Raw genomic sequence first — 15,649 nt, 5'->3', positions numbered from 1 at the left:
GAGAAAAGCAAAGAAAATGACCGGAGATGCGATAATTTTTTAATTCCCCCTTTTTCTTCTTTTTTTTTTTTTTTTTTAGGATTTTGGAAGCAAACGATTCTGAAGGATTTATTTTGTTCCGAAAAAGAGTTGTTGTGTTAATAATAGTTTAGCTATTAAAGTTATTGTAAGATATTGTTGTTATAATGTTATTGTAAGATATATATAAAATCTTGCTGTTTCGCCAGATTTTATGCTTTGTGGGATATTTTTTTCTTTGCTTTTGGGAAGTTTGATGGATGAAAATTGCGCAACTGCTTTTGGCAATGCGACTAAGATTAGGAAATCGTTTGGTCATTTAGAATTGTTTTTAAAGAAGTCAGCTTCATATCTGCACAAAAAATTTTTAAACGTCAAATAAAAACAATTACATAGTCTGGAATTTTATTTTCATGAAGATTTGTCTTGAGATAGTTGGTCAATTTTTGATGGCTAGCCAAGTTTAGAATCTAGAAATGCAAACTGTGTGAAATATTTTGAAATTTTTTTGTTCTTCCAGCTGTAAGATACTTTCAAAATTAAAATTTTATGAGATATAAATAGTAAATATCTTTAGAAAATTGCGTAACATCTGAAAGTCCTTTATTGTCTACAGTTTAAAGTAAATGAATAGTTTTTTAACAGAGATATATCTTTTAAAAATATATTCAAATACAATACAAAGAAATAATTAAATTAAAAACAAAAATAAAGAATGAAGATTTTAAATATAATTTCGTTCAAAAATGTATTTGAAATTTTATGATTCTTTTTCTTAACATTAATTGGCATTGAATAAAATCATAAACTATCTGTCTATATAAAATACTGGAACAGAAACGGTTTTATTACTTATTGTTGAATGGCAACAATTGTAAACAAATCATTATACGAACATTTCAAACTACCTCAACGTACATTTTTACATCGGAAAGTAATTCAGGATGTTTATGAAATCGCAAAATATCAGTGGAAATACTCAAAAGAGGGCTCGATATGTCACTAAAAAAAACTCCATTCAGTCAGAGGGGAAAAAATGTCAAAAAAAATAAAATAAAATAAACAGAATGTATAATTAAGGGCGAAAATAACTGTAACCGGTGCTATATGGCTAGATTCAAAATTTCTATGACATGCCTGTGGATATCGAAAACTATATCTTCCAAACCTTAGAAAAAGGGTATTTTCATTATCTTAAAGCGCAAAAAATACATTTTTAACGATATCACCTTCATTTCTATAAATTTTTTTTCTTAATTTAAATATATTTTAAAATTTCATTTAAGTAATACAATACACAATCTACAACATAGCTTAAATGTTATTATGAAATTCCAACTTTATCAAAAAAATCAATCGCATATTTTTGCCAATATTAAAATTAAGCTAAAAAATTGCTTTCTTAGGAAATCAATTCCAAAATAGGATTTATTTTGTAGAGAAAAAATTTTTAAAATTATTTCTGCAGTAATTTGTAGCAGCATGATTCAATGAAATCCCAATTTTTTAGTTGTATTGAATAAGTAGAGGAAAAAGAGAATGAATTTTTTTGAAAAAAGTATATTCTTTTTTAAACATTTAACAGCCTCAAAATCAAAAATCTGGGTGAACAAACTTGTCGCTAAAGACGGCTAGTTAATTATTATATGTATTGTTTAAAATGCAAAATAAATAGTTGTTCATAGAAGAGCAATAAGCATGATGTGATGCTGCAATAAATTTTAAATTCTGCGTGTAACCATTTGATTTTTTATAAATTCAATATTTTCTATCAAATTTTTCACCACATTCTAAAGAAAGACCTATTTTTCTAAGTGTATTGTTTCGAATCTGTAGTACCGCTGCTCTGTGACATCAGTCTGAGATTTAAAGCAATTTTCAATGGATGTCGGAAGAATGCTAAATCAATGACGCCAACCTCGGCCACCATTTGGCGACAAAAGAAGTTCTGGAAAAGTGAAACATTTTGGTTCGATCTCTATTAGTAGCGAAGATCGGGATTCTTCTAGAAAACTCCATTCCCTATCAGGAAAACTAAATAAAAGCGAAGAATTGAAGTGATTTAGAGATTCTCTTTAGAATATTATCTGAGGGCGAGCTCTTCAACTGCATTCTGAGAGTGGTTAATGTTTTCTATTTACTTATGCTACTATACTTTCCCCATGTACTATTTGTTGCACACTTTCCGGCTGTGTTTTTGTTACCTCATCGGATTTTTGAGCGCGCGCGCGCGCGCGCGCGTGTGTGTGTGTGTGTGTGTGTGTGTGTGGAATAAAGCTTCGTTTTTTTTAATTATTCACAGTGTCAATCTTCTTCAACTTTCACCCAAATGATCGTTTTTTTACTGTGTATTAGAGATACAAATTGAATACAAATATTCTTTGACCTACTAAATGCTCTTCTTACTTGGCTCTTCAAAAGTTTTCAATTTAAGTAAAAGCTCTTGGTATTCAAAAAAATATTAAATGTTGAAAATTAATATTCGAATTTATTGAAATTTTATAAGAGTTTTATCATAGTTTTTATTAACATGAAAATTTTTGTGTGCTGACGCGTGATAAATTGCTAAATTGCCCCCAAAGACTTACTACCATCTCACCAAATTTGTTAATAATAATGATTCTTTGGTAGTAAGTGAAAACTAAGAAATACTCTTTCAAGATTTTAAATAAGCTTGTATATAAAAATTAATCAATATTTTAATGTTTTTTCTTTAATTTGCGGAATATTATTATAGTAATAAACCGATTTTTTCCTCACTTTAAAATAAAAAAAATGGATTTTATTTATGTCAATTTTATTTCTGGATAATACTATATTAAATTAAAAAAATATTTTTAATATGTTTTACAACATTTAGTATTTGGGTCGCGGTGCCTGGTGATAATGTCTCAGCTCGTGAGCCGTAGGGTTCAGGTTCGAGACCCAATTCCACCAAAGAACCGTCGTGTAAGGGGGTCTGTTGCACGTTAAATCCGTCAAGGCCAAACGTCCTTCCACTGGTGTGGCGTAGAGTGGAGAGGGGGGGAGAGCTCAGGCTAGGTGTCCTCCTAGTCATCTGACCGCGATTCAAAATTACGAGATCAGTCTCAAAATAGCCTTAGTGTTGCTTTACAATGGGACGTTAATATAAATAAAGTCTTCTACCCTTCATTCCATATAAAACTGTGCATCTTGGCAAGGCTATGAACACCACGACTGTACAGAATTTCATTTTCACCCATGGGAGTTGTTGTCTTAGCAGTAAAGAATACCAGTATTCGTGTAATTGCACGCCACTGGAGAGCAATAATTATGAAATCTATTGTAATTATTCAAGCCACTGCTTTTCGAGTCATCATACAAAGGGTGTTCACATGAAAAAGTACGAAACTATACTGTGGGCTTTATAGACTTTATTCAAAGCATACATCATAGTTCTGAGTAAAATGATCCCATTGATTAACAAGCCAAAGGATTCCTTGCTCCACGAATTCGTGTAATTGCACGCCACTGGAGAGCAATAATTATGAAATCTATTGTAATTATTCAAGCCACTGCTTTTCGAGTCATCATACAAAGGGTGTTCACATGAAAAAGTACGAAACTATACTGTGGGTATAAATGAAGACTTTATTCAAAGCATACATCATAGTTCTGAGTAAAATGATCCCATTGATTAACAAGCCAAAGGATTCCTTGCTCCAAGAATTCCTGTGACCATGACGAGACCCAGTCCTTCACAGCGTCCTTGAGTTCGCCGTCATAGGTCCGCTACTTGTTGAATTCCTCGAGCACAGAAGAACCATTTGTCATCGATGTGTACTGTGAGACAATTCGAAGACCACGCAGGTCCATCAAGAACAAACGACCGTGGCTACCAAGAGAGGGTGTAGTTCTGCTTCAAGATAATGCGCGTCCACACGTTTCTAGGGTCGCACACGTGTAACTGGCCAAGTTCAAGTGGAAGAAGCTCGACCATCAGCCTTACAGTCCGGACATGTCGCCCTGCGATTTTGATGTGTTTGGTCCCATGAAAAAACATTGAAGGGAAGCTCTTCAACTCGGACGGCGAACTCAAGGATGCTGTGAAGGATTGGGTCGCGTCACGGCCACAGGAATTCTGGGAACAAGAAATCCTTCGACTCGTTAATCAATGGAATAGTTGTGCTCTGGCCTATGGTATATACTTTGAATAAAGTCTTCATTTATACCCACAGTGTTGTTTCGTACTTTTCCATTTGAACACTCCTTGTACTTAGACTTCTGCTGAAAATACTGCTGAAAGAACAACCTGAAGGTGCTGAGGAGATGATTTTATTCAAGAACAAAATATTACGTGATAATCAAAGCTAATGAACAATGCTAAGTCCTTTTAACTCCCGTCTCCAGTTACGGGTCAAATTTCTCTTTGAGTTAAAAATACTTTCTGATTGAATAATGAATATTAAGCTATGCGTAAAGGAATTAATAGAAATCAAAGAGCAAGAAAGATAAAATTTGGCACAAAGTTTTAACCCCTAATAGGTAGATCAGTATGAAATCGATTATCTGTTGGTCTGTAACGAGATAACTCAGAAAAACAAAATTCAGTTAAATGAAATTTAATATGTTATCTGGTTATTAAAATTATAGTTGTTGTTCACGTTGCGATAACTGAAAGTAACAAATAAATAGTTGCAAGTTATTCGATCCTTATTATGGTATTTTATATATGGTAAAATGCAATGAATGTAATGCAGTTTGATTTTAAAAATATATTCTTATATTTACAACATATTTACCGATTCTTTGAGGAACACTTATTTAGAGTTGATTAGAGTTGTAAAAGTGCGGGAGTAAAATGTACAAAAATCGTGAAAGAGCATAAGTTACGTATTGCAAGAGGCCAATAATTAAAACTGAAAAAAAAAAACTGAAAACGCCGAATGATATTCCCGCGATTCTTTGTGACGCGATATTAATGAATTGAAAGTAAGAAACCAAACGATAAATTAGTAGAGCCATCTAAAGATGACGTCACTTCATAGAAACTCCGAACAATAATTCTGTGCTAGATGTTAGTTTCAGTTCATAAAGGAAAAGAAAAAATTATGCCCAAAATGCATATTTGTCTTTCTTCAATTTACTTACAGCACCAAATTCCCACGTCAAAATTTTAAAAAGAAAAATTTGAACATTTGTAGTTTTTATTGCATTTTCCAAGATCTACAAATTTCCAATTTTATGCCGAGAGTGAAGATAATGCCTTTATTAGAAGGCACCCGAGAAAGTTTCAGAACGACCACTTCAGGTGGTTGAGTTAGCTTGTTCAAATGCGCACGATAGACTTTCGTTCAACGGATTTTGAACAAAATGTGATACGGCGTTAAATCGTTTAAATTTCATCTCTAGCCCAAAGCGTTTTTGCGGAATCGTGTTCACAGTGTGATTTTCGAATTCAGTGAAGTTGAAACAAAAAGATTGACCAATTTTTTTGACAATTACAATACTTTATCTTTGCATATTTCATATACGAGAATGTAACAAGATGCCCGATTAGCATATTATCTTTATTATCTTATTATTAGCATATTAACTTTGCATAGTTCATATACGAGAATATAACAAGATGCCCGATTAGCATATTATCTTTATTATCTTATTATTAGCATATTATCTTTGCATATTTCATATACGAGAATGTAACAATATGCCCGATTAGCATATTTGATTTTCTGAATTATATGCCGAAATTAAACACAAAAGGCACTATATAAATGTAACTGGTAGGAAGAACTTGGCTACCACTGGTTACGAAAATACGATAGAAAAAAATCCAGTCTGGCAAGTAGTTAGATTAAAATGAAAAGAAGAGACAATGCAATCTGCTGAAATGACGGAAAACAAAAAGTTCAAAATTCTATAAGTTCGTTGAACCCACTATTCTTCTTTTCCGTTTCTTTCATCTGTAATCATTTGGAAATCTCTGCAACGATTTTATTTACTGCCATTTTGAAGACAAAATACTGTATTTCTGTCTACAAAGTTCAATTTGGATAGAAGACATATTTTAATTTGGAATACTTCCAAGACAAAAAGAAGAAAGTAATGCGGGAAAACGCGCTCTCATATTGTTGGAAGACTACCAAATGTCGAGATAGAAAAATATAATTCTAGAATATTCCACATCTGTTTCTTGAAAGCAAATATTTAAAACTACTCCTTTGGTTAGAAAGGTTATTTATTCAAAGATTCCATATCTTAAAGCTTCTCTTATTAAAATTTGTCTTTTTCACTTATATTTCTAAAGTCATTTACTATTCAATAGCGAACCACATTCATATGACTATTTCAAACAAAGAGCGATATTATATTTACAACCACTATTCAAAATTTCTGAGCAGTTTCTTCGCTCTTATTGAAATCTTTAATATCATCTCAGCTGAAAAATATCATTTAATTTTGTATAACCAAGAGAATTATGCTATTTATTTCTAACAGAGAACGAACTACGCAAACATGCAAAGATTCTAAACCTTATCCCTTTATAGACCTCTGGTATATATCCTTACTACCTGTAAAAGATTTTTTATGAGGGCTCAAAAAAGTATTTTAAAATGATAAATAGGATAACCCGATGCTTAAAATTTGATTGAAATACCTTAATAGTTCTGAAAAACAAAAATTCGATTGAAATAGCTCTGAAAAACATAAGTCTACTGTCAAACATCATTTAAATTCAAAATTGGTAAATATGCTCACCATTGCCTATTTACGATGCACTTTCGTAGCGACATTAAGTTTCAGCGTTTGTCGTTAAATTTTAACTTCTGACAAAGTTTTCGGATATCAAACACCGTTGTGTTGTATTCCTTATGTCTAAGATTTTCTTATATTTAATTAAATTAATTTTTTATTGAATTTATGTAATTTAAATTCAACTTTCATATTTAAAAAGGAATAAAAACTGTTAATGGAGTTAGAATTTCTTGAAATTCGGAATCCTGCTATTAATAATGTATGCATATTGTGATTCCATTTTTGAGGTATTGATTATTTGAATATTGTAATTTGTGACATTTTAGTTTATTTCTTAAAGAAAGACATGGCTAAGATGTTATTAATAAAATTATATCCCATTGCAGCAGTTTTATTTTTATGCAAAGTAACAATTCGTAAGCCAGCCTAATAAATGCAAAATGAGTTTCAAACTTTAATGTAAGTCAACACTGATTTTGAATTACATGATTTCTAATTTAAAAAAAACAGCATAAAGATGTTTTAAATTATTAAAAATTTAGTGTTATGTATACTTACCAATGGACATTCCATAATATTTTTACCCTTAACTCTCAGTGGTATATATGCTTACCACTTTCAGTTTTCACAGAACGATCTCTGGTAAGTATACCACCCCGTATTTCATAAATTAAATGGCAAATCAATATTTTAATATTTGCATCATTAATTGATCATAATATAACCCTAAAACTTTATTTATCAAAGACCCAGAAAAATGCCCGATAAAGGGTTATAGTTTTTTTAATGGCTCCTGAATTTTAATTTTATGCACAGAATAAAAATTAGCATTTAATTTTGAATTGTTAATAATATCTTTCCATTTATTTCGATCAAAGAACTATATATTAAATCATATCATTAAAAGATTCTGAAGTATGCAGGGCTTTTTTTTCATTAAAAACTTAATTTCATTTTATGTTTAGGATAAAAATTGATATTTAATTTTCAATGCCAAACTACAGCACGCTATTTATCCGGACAAAGGAGATATATTTATTTTTATATCTCACTCGTATCGACTTACGAACTCACTCTCTCCAAAGAGTATTATTCAACTTCCGGAAACAAATCCTTTTGTAAGACAATTAATTTAAGTGAAGCCGCTTTCAAGAATTTTAATAAGACACACCTTTCTTCGACCACCCTCCTCTTCAGCCCAAAGAGAGTTTGAAAAGGAACTAATTAAATTCCTTAAATACCCCTCTGGGATGGGCCAATAAATATTTACGATCTTCAAATTGAAAGACTGTCGGAAAACCCTTACTATTTTAACGACATTTTCCTGGAGACAGAAGACTGCAGAAAGTCGAAGGGGGAAAAAATCCCACAATAAATAAAGGAAGGAAATTACCTTAAAAAAAAGAAGAATGGCAACGTTTTGGAGAGAGAGAACACCGCTTTAAGTTGATGTCGGCTTCCATAAATTGGAGCCGAGTTTTAAGAGCCCCGCCGAATAAAATATCGCATTCCAGCGCGGTATGTGTATGGGAAAAAGTGGAATGTCATAAACTTCCGGTAGCAACAACGTAACTCATAACCTTCTTCCAAAATCTTCAACTGTTGGGAGTTAGTGGAGTTTAGATGAAAAAAAAAGAAAAAAAAAAGGGACCAGTAACAAATGAAACCATTTCAAGATGATATTGAAAAAATTAATTTCTAAAGACAACAGATTTTATTCTAATGCTTGTGAATTTTATAAACATGCAATACTGTGCATCCTTTTTATCATATATTTATTTATTTTTTAATTTTTATTCTCAAAAACACCTACAGAATAGTCAAAAGATGCAGATTCATTTTTCAAAGAAATTCGACTTAAAACAATTATGTATATTTATTTTTCGGAGCAATAAACAAATCCTTGTATTAGGTGAATAATTATCCATCGAATACCTTTTCCGAGTGCAAAGAGTCAACTCGCTTTGAGCCTGGTGTCTGAGACATCAATTATTAATTTTAAACTGCAACTGAATATTTAATAATTAATGAAATAAGATTTTGCAATCTTAATTAATTCTGGATATTTTTCATAAAAATGAGTTTTTTTTAGTTATTATATAACAGCAGACAACAGAGTTACAATTACAGTTTACTGCTGATCTGATGAAAATCATGCACCATCTTATCAGAATTCAGTGATTTTAATTATTACTTTTATTTTAAATTGAGTAGTGAACGGAAGTAATTTAATTTTTGTTTATAAAAGAAACAAAAAAATCAGTGCCATGACATTAGAAAGAAAGCTTTCTTTTATTTAAAGAAAGAGTAGATGGACAAATGAAAATAATTAGCACTTCACGTAAAAGATGCAGAGCGTTATGGGTGTATTGGAAATAATTTAGAAAAATAAATAAGAAGGTTACTCAGAATCACAACTAATTAATAAATAAAACACATTTGATTAATAAATAAAACACATTTGAATTAAATTGATTATTATTTGAATTTGTCATCAAGTAATTGTTGGTTTTAGAAATTGTCCGAGATGTGGGAATAGTTGAACTTGGCCCTCGAGAACGTATCAATACTCTTTCGTCTTCAGATGACATACTTCTATGATGTATTAAATTTATCCAGCGGTGTTTCCCAAATTTGTCAGTAAGTATTGTTTTTAGAAATTGTGTGAGATGTGGGCACACTTGACACTCGAGAACTTGTCACATTTATTCTTTTCCAGATTATTCAATTTTTCGACGCGCTAAACTGATCGAGAGTTATAGAAAATCTCTCTATTCCAGTAATGAATGCACTGAAAAGTTGCCCAAAGTGTGCTGCATTTATTCCAATAAAATATTTCTACACAATAATTATTTTTTTCTGTTTCAGGGTATTTAGAATATTGCTTTCTAAAAAGGGCATACTAATAGGTTGGGCTGAATTATCTTTACTTCAATGACGAAGTGCATATCGCATATGATAGATTTAGCCCGAGGTTATTGGTGACAGTTAGAACTCCTTATTCAATATCTCTCTGCTGTCGGGCACTTATCATTCAACTAAATTTCGGATGCATATGCAATGCCGAGGTAATCTCTAGCTTTCTGGATATAATTCGTATTAAACATTCATTTTCCCCTTATGAATAATCTCTCAAATATAAAATGATGAAATCAAATGAAAAGAAATTCCAATGCAAAGAAAATATTGTTATGGAAAATTCCGTTCACTCCGCTTGTAATGGATGTATGGCGACATAGTCAGCAGGCCTCAATAACAAATAAAGATGTTTAGTAACACGTAGACACGATTACACTGACGATAAAACACAACTGAGATGTACACAAGCAATGTACAGCATCACTTACAACATACAGTGGCCCACAAATAATAATCGGTAGAAAACAACCACAACAGCACACAAGGCGGATACATAGAATTCAGCAGATACAAGGTCCTTTCAAACGCCTGCTATTCCCCACTGTTTCCTAACTTTAACTGTGCTTAACTACCCATTCACTTCCATACAACTGGATACTCAACACAGGACTCAATTTTCAATCCACTAATCGTCTGAGCTGCACTCAACACTTGCACTTTGCTAAATTGATCGAAAAAATTCATCGCTGATTGAACTCTGACTAACTATGCGACTAACTTCGACTCGTACGGCTAGTCTTTTATAGCTTCCGAAGCAGGGGAGCAGAGTTCTCGAATAGTCAACATTATTCTCCTCCTATTGGTCCTGTCGCTAAAATTCCTAAATATTTCAGTACCATTTATTTCGTCGCCAAACTCGTCGTCACATCTCCAAATGGTCACCAAGTCAGAGGGTCTTTGATCCAGCATCCAATAGAGGTGAACGTAAAACTATATTTCCTACAATTAGATTAACTCTGCTGTGAAACAGCATTACAGATTCATAATATTATGGAGTTTTACTTTTTAAATGCGTCCAGAAGAAATTACTTGATAATGAAGAACGTTTCCTCCATTCTGGTGGGTATAATAACAGGATAGGTTGAGTTATCTCCGTTTTATAGCATACTTCCCACTGGCGAAGTAATGACAGTTAGAATTCCATTCTCAATATCTTAATGCTTTGGGGACATCGACCATTTAATTAAATTTTGGATGCATAGACTTAGATAGACATAGATGATTACTTACTGGATACAACTTACATTAAACCTCCATTTCCTTCCCAATAGATAATCTTTCAGACATAAAATACTGAAATCAAATGAAAAGAAATTCCAACGCAAAAAAATGTGGAGTTTTACTTTCTAGATGCATCTGGAAGAAATTGTCTGATAAATAAGAAAGCTCTCTCTTTCCTGTTGGGTATAATAATAGGATGGGTTGAATTATCTCCACTTTGATGGCGGAGTATACTTCCCATGGGAGAGGTGACGACAGTTAGTATATAAATGCTGTGGGGATATCGATCACTTAATTCAATTTCAGGTGGTTACACAAAGAATAATCTTCTCATGGTTACTTTCTGGATATAACTCACATGAACTTCCATTTCCTTCCCAATGGATAATCTTTTAGACATAAAATGATGAAATCAAATGGAAAGAAATTACCCCACAAAGAAAATAACAAATAACTGGACAAAGGATCCAAATGACCATGGCAGTAAGTAATGAAAACGGAAGAATGATCGCCAGAACAAACACAGACACCAATATTTGCAGCAGACTGTACGAACCTCCCGTGGGAGAGCGATACATCCTTTATTTACTTCGAGATTGTGAAATGTGCAAACATCCGAGCAAGGGATGTTTCTAGATTTCTCCAGGAAATAATGGATGTAGCAGCCATTGTAGTTGCTTTGTTTTTAGATGTGTCCATTTCTGCGAGAAATGCTTTTTCATTTTCTTATTGTCTTATCAACCATCCTTCAATTTAGCAATTAAATGGAACACGTTATCCAAAGTATTTTATGCAACTGTGGCTCGAAATAATTTTTTTGAAAAAAATCTTTTAAAAATATCCTATACATTTTTGAATTTCTGTATAAAACAGATTAAAAAAGCACTCATGAAATTAAAATGCTTCAGTTAAACACAGAAATGTTTAAAAAGTTGAAAGAAACATGCCTTTTTGGTTTAAAAAGTGGTACAAAGCAAAATTCTTGTAGTTTATAGCTTCATCAAATTATTTTATTCAAAATCTGGCAGATGGTAAACCCCAAATTTAAATTTAATAAATATATATTACTTATATAGTTATACAGTTCTCCTGCTCCAACAAGTGGTGTGATTTTTCCCAATTTTTATTTCATTTGAAAATTGATGATGTTTTGACCTGACATTAATAGTTGCATGTTATTAATGAGGAATGAAGAAATATGCAGAATTTTTATTCTTTAACTTTAAACAATGAAAGAACAAGCCAGAATTAAATAGTTACACATAATATAAGGACAGTTTAAATTTCATTGCAACAATGAAAAGTATTGTTGCAAATATTGTATAAAAATGTGCTTTAAAAATATGATACAATTAGGGGGAAAAATGGAGAGCAACTAAATGTGTATCATTGAAAAGGCATTTTTTTATTTTAAGGTAGAGAGAAAATTGATTTTTCCGCAATCATATTTTGGAAATTTTAATAAATAAAAGTTAAAATTTTGCATAAATTTAGCTTAACTGAAATTTTGAAAAAACGTTGCTCCAAAGTTCGACCCAAATGTTGTTTAGAGGAAGAAAAGTACAGGACGAATAAGAAATGTGAAGTTGCGCTACCGCTAAATAAATTTAGAGATGAACCGGACATAATAGCGCTATAATGTCATGGAACTGGTCTCCATTAGAAAACTTCATATGTACAATGAACAGAGCAAATTCAAAACAATTTAAATAACCCGGCTTTAATGGCACATAATATGATGGAATCATTGACTAAAAGTTTTTTCGAAACGTCATAACTGAAATTAAATGTAACCGACATCAGCTAACCAGCAGGTCGTCAGGGTATAGTATAAAATAAATGCTCCAAAATGTAGTTAAATTCAGCGCATTGTTTAGGAGAAGATATGAAAACCAGTTATATACATAACCACAGTGAGTTTCATTCATAATAAGATTAAATTATGGTTTCAGCGTTTATAAAATTCAACGAATGTACTTATAATTAACATGGGGGCTATTTCAAATAAAAGACTATTCTGGTTCATATAAATATACGTGTATTAGAATATTAAATTCAATAAATGATGAAACAAATTTTTGCATAGCATTACAGTTTCAGATGTGGTAGAAAATGGTTGTTGAATTTAGTGCCAGCATTATACGATGAATTAGAGCTGTAGTTTAGTGCAAATATTGATTGACTGAGGCCTTTCGTCATATCCGATCAATAATTTAAATACTGTCTGTTATAACAAGCCACCTGAACCACATTTGCATGAATAAGCATAAATGCCACTTTAAAATTCCTATGTTCCCGGTGTATATTAGGGAAATCCCAACTGATTTACAACCGTCAGTGAGCATTGCGACAGGATTTTAGTAATACATCAGGCTTCATTATCAAAGCTTTGTTTAGTACAAATTATTCTAAATAACAGTTAGCATAAACAAGGCGATTAAAAATATCGCAGACAAAATGAAAAGACAAAAAAGAAAAAAATGAAAATCTGCTATCGCAAATTTCAAATCATGAGATTAATTTATCATCATGTTATTATTTGTAAGTCATTGTTTGACTTAATTAATTTAAGTCATTAACTAGTTTAAATCGGTTTGAAACAACCACGTTACTATCAGATTACGCAGACCTCAACTTTTAGAAAAGCAATAGCAAGCAAAATCATTCTCAAAATCGTTCGAGCTCCAAAACTTATCTTGCCTTCTAGAAAAATTGAAAATTTAAACATATATATATAACTTTCTAAACCTATCCTCGCTATTTTGAGTTCATTCCCATTTTCTCCTTTGAGCTTCTTCGGGCGATAACTTCTTACAACCCTGCCTTTTATTGGTCAGAATTGGGTACGTGGCCAACATTCGCGCCAAGTTGAAATTTTTGGTTGGCGATAAGTGTAGCGGCAACTGTGGCAACCTTCCTTATCATTTTCTAATAACCCTAAAAGCGAAAAATGGATGCCTCAAAAGAGATAAATCTCAATTTTCTGCCCGTGAATTTTGAGGCTTCAAAAATCCCAAACCAAAACAACGTCATGTTCTCACGTGATAATGAAATGCTTGGAAATAATTATTGCACCGGAAGAAAGGTTCAAAAGGATGTCTGGTGTTCTTTCAAATTCAAGCATAATACAAATAAAACCAAATTAAATTCAATAAAAATATAACTGACTTTTTTATTCCTATACAGATTTTATATATATCAAATAATAATACAATTCAGATGGGCACAAGACTTTTGACAGAAAGACTGACATTAACCTGACATGCTTTCAATAAAATAAAAAATAATTAAATTTGTACTGTGGGACAGATCAACGTTTTTCCTCCGTAGAGGCGTAATATAATTTCTCAGATTTTTCACAAAAATAGAAGATGATGAGGAATCAGGTGACCATTGATGATGCTCATGGAGAACGTGAGCTTTCTTGCAAAACAAAAATTGGCAAAATCAATCTCGAAGATAAGACTGGAGACTAATTCTTTGGTATTGCCAAGCAGTTTAAATGCATATGTTACGATAAATATAATAAGCTGATAATTATGCATAACTCCCTTTGTATATTCATAACCATTAATAAGTTTACCAGTGATTATAAATTAATCACCTGTAATTAATTATATATAATCCCCGGATTAATCACATTTACCATATCATATATATTATAAATTTTGAATTCTTTTGAAACTTAAGGAGATGGATTAAAGTAAACTCATGCTAAAGAAAAGAATATTAGTCTCCCATTATATATAACAAATTTAGCAGATGCGTAGCCGAATAGAAGAAACCTTTGAATGTTTTAAAACTTCGCTTTACTCCGTCCTGGGGGGGGGCATACTTTACGTACAAAAAATAAGTGGTAAGAAATACGTCTGTCTACATCGCGACACAAGAGCAGAAGAAAGCGAAAGGGACAGAATTTTTTCCCTCAGTGATTTTATAATGAAATTTGGATAGAGATCTCTTTGACATGTGTAGATTTAGGATAGGGAAATTTAGGTATCTTTAACAGAATGTTGTAAGCATTACAGATTTTTATCCCTTCACTCGAAGCGTAAGAAAATGCTGAAGTTTGCAGTTTTATTGAGCACGTATGTAATTAATCAAATAAAAAATGGAATTGGATCAGGAAACAAGAGGACATTTTAGAATGAAGTTAATATGGGTTGAATTTAGATAAAAATTAAGAAATTAATTAAGACTTAAATTAGATTTTAAAATAGCATTACATATATTTATCTCTTTAAGAAAGCAATTCTAACTAAGCATTTTCCAAATGCTGAATAACTGACATTCATGAATATTTCAAAAGCAATTTCTGCACTTTTTTTAATTTACAAAAAAAAAAAAAAAAAAATCATCAAAAATTCACAAACTGCATAAAATAAAACTTACTTATCGAAAAAAATTCTCATCTTCAAGGAAAACATAAAATAAAGAGTCTCTAATAAATTACTAACAAATTTAATAACGTAATTTTCCAGAAACACATAAAAATGGGAATCGGATTTTCTTTTCTGCTTACATCTCATTTCTTTCGCACTCGCGAATTCTGAATTTTCATATTGGCATATGAAGCAGACCATCATTTCCTGCTTCTGCACTCGACACCCATGAATTTTTAGAAGCAGGATTCATGCTATCATCATGAAAAAGCTTCCAACCATCAGTTTTTAAGCCTACCCCGTTTGATAGAACGGAAAAAGAAAAGAAAAGAAAAGGCATTCTCTTTTGTAACAAAAGGGGCGGCCGTTTTTCTTTTCGCTTAGGGCAG

Source organism: Argiope bruennichi, chromosome 9 (genome assembly GCF_947563725.1).
Source record: "Argiope bruennichi chromosome 9, qqArgBrue1.1, whole genome shotgun sequence".
NCBI lineage: Eukaryota > Metazoa > Arthropoda > Arachnida > Araneae > Araneidae > Argiope > Argiope bruennichi.
This window is presented reverse-complemented; position numbering follows the sequence as displayed.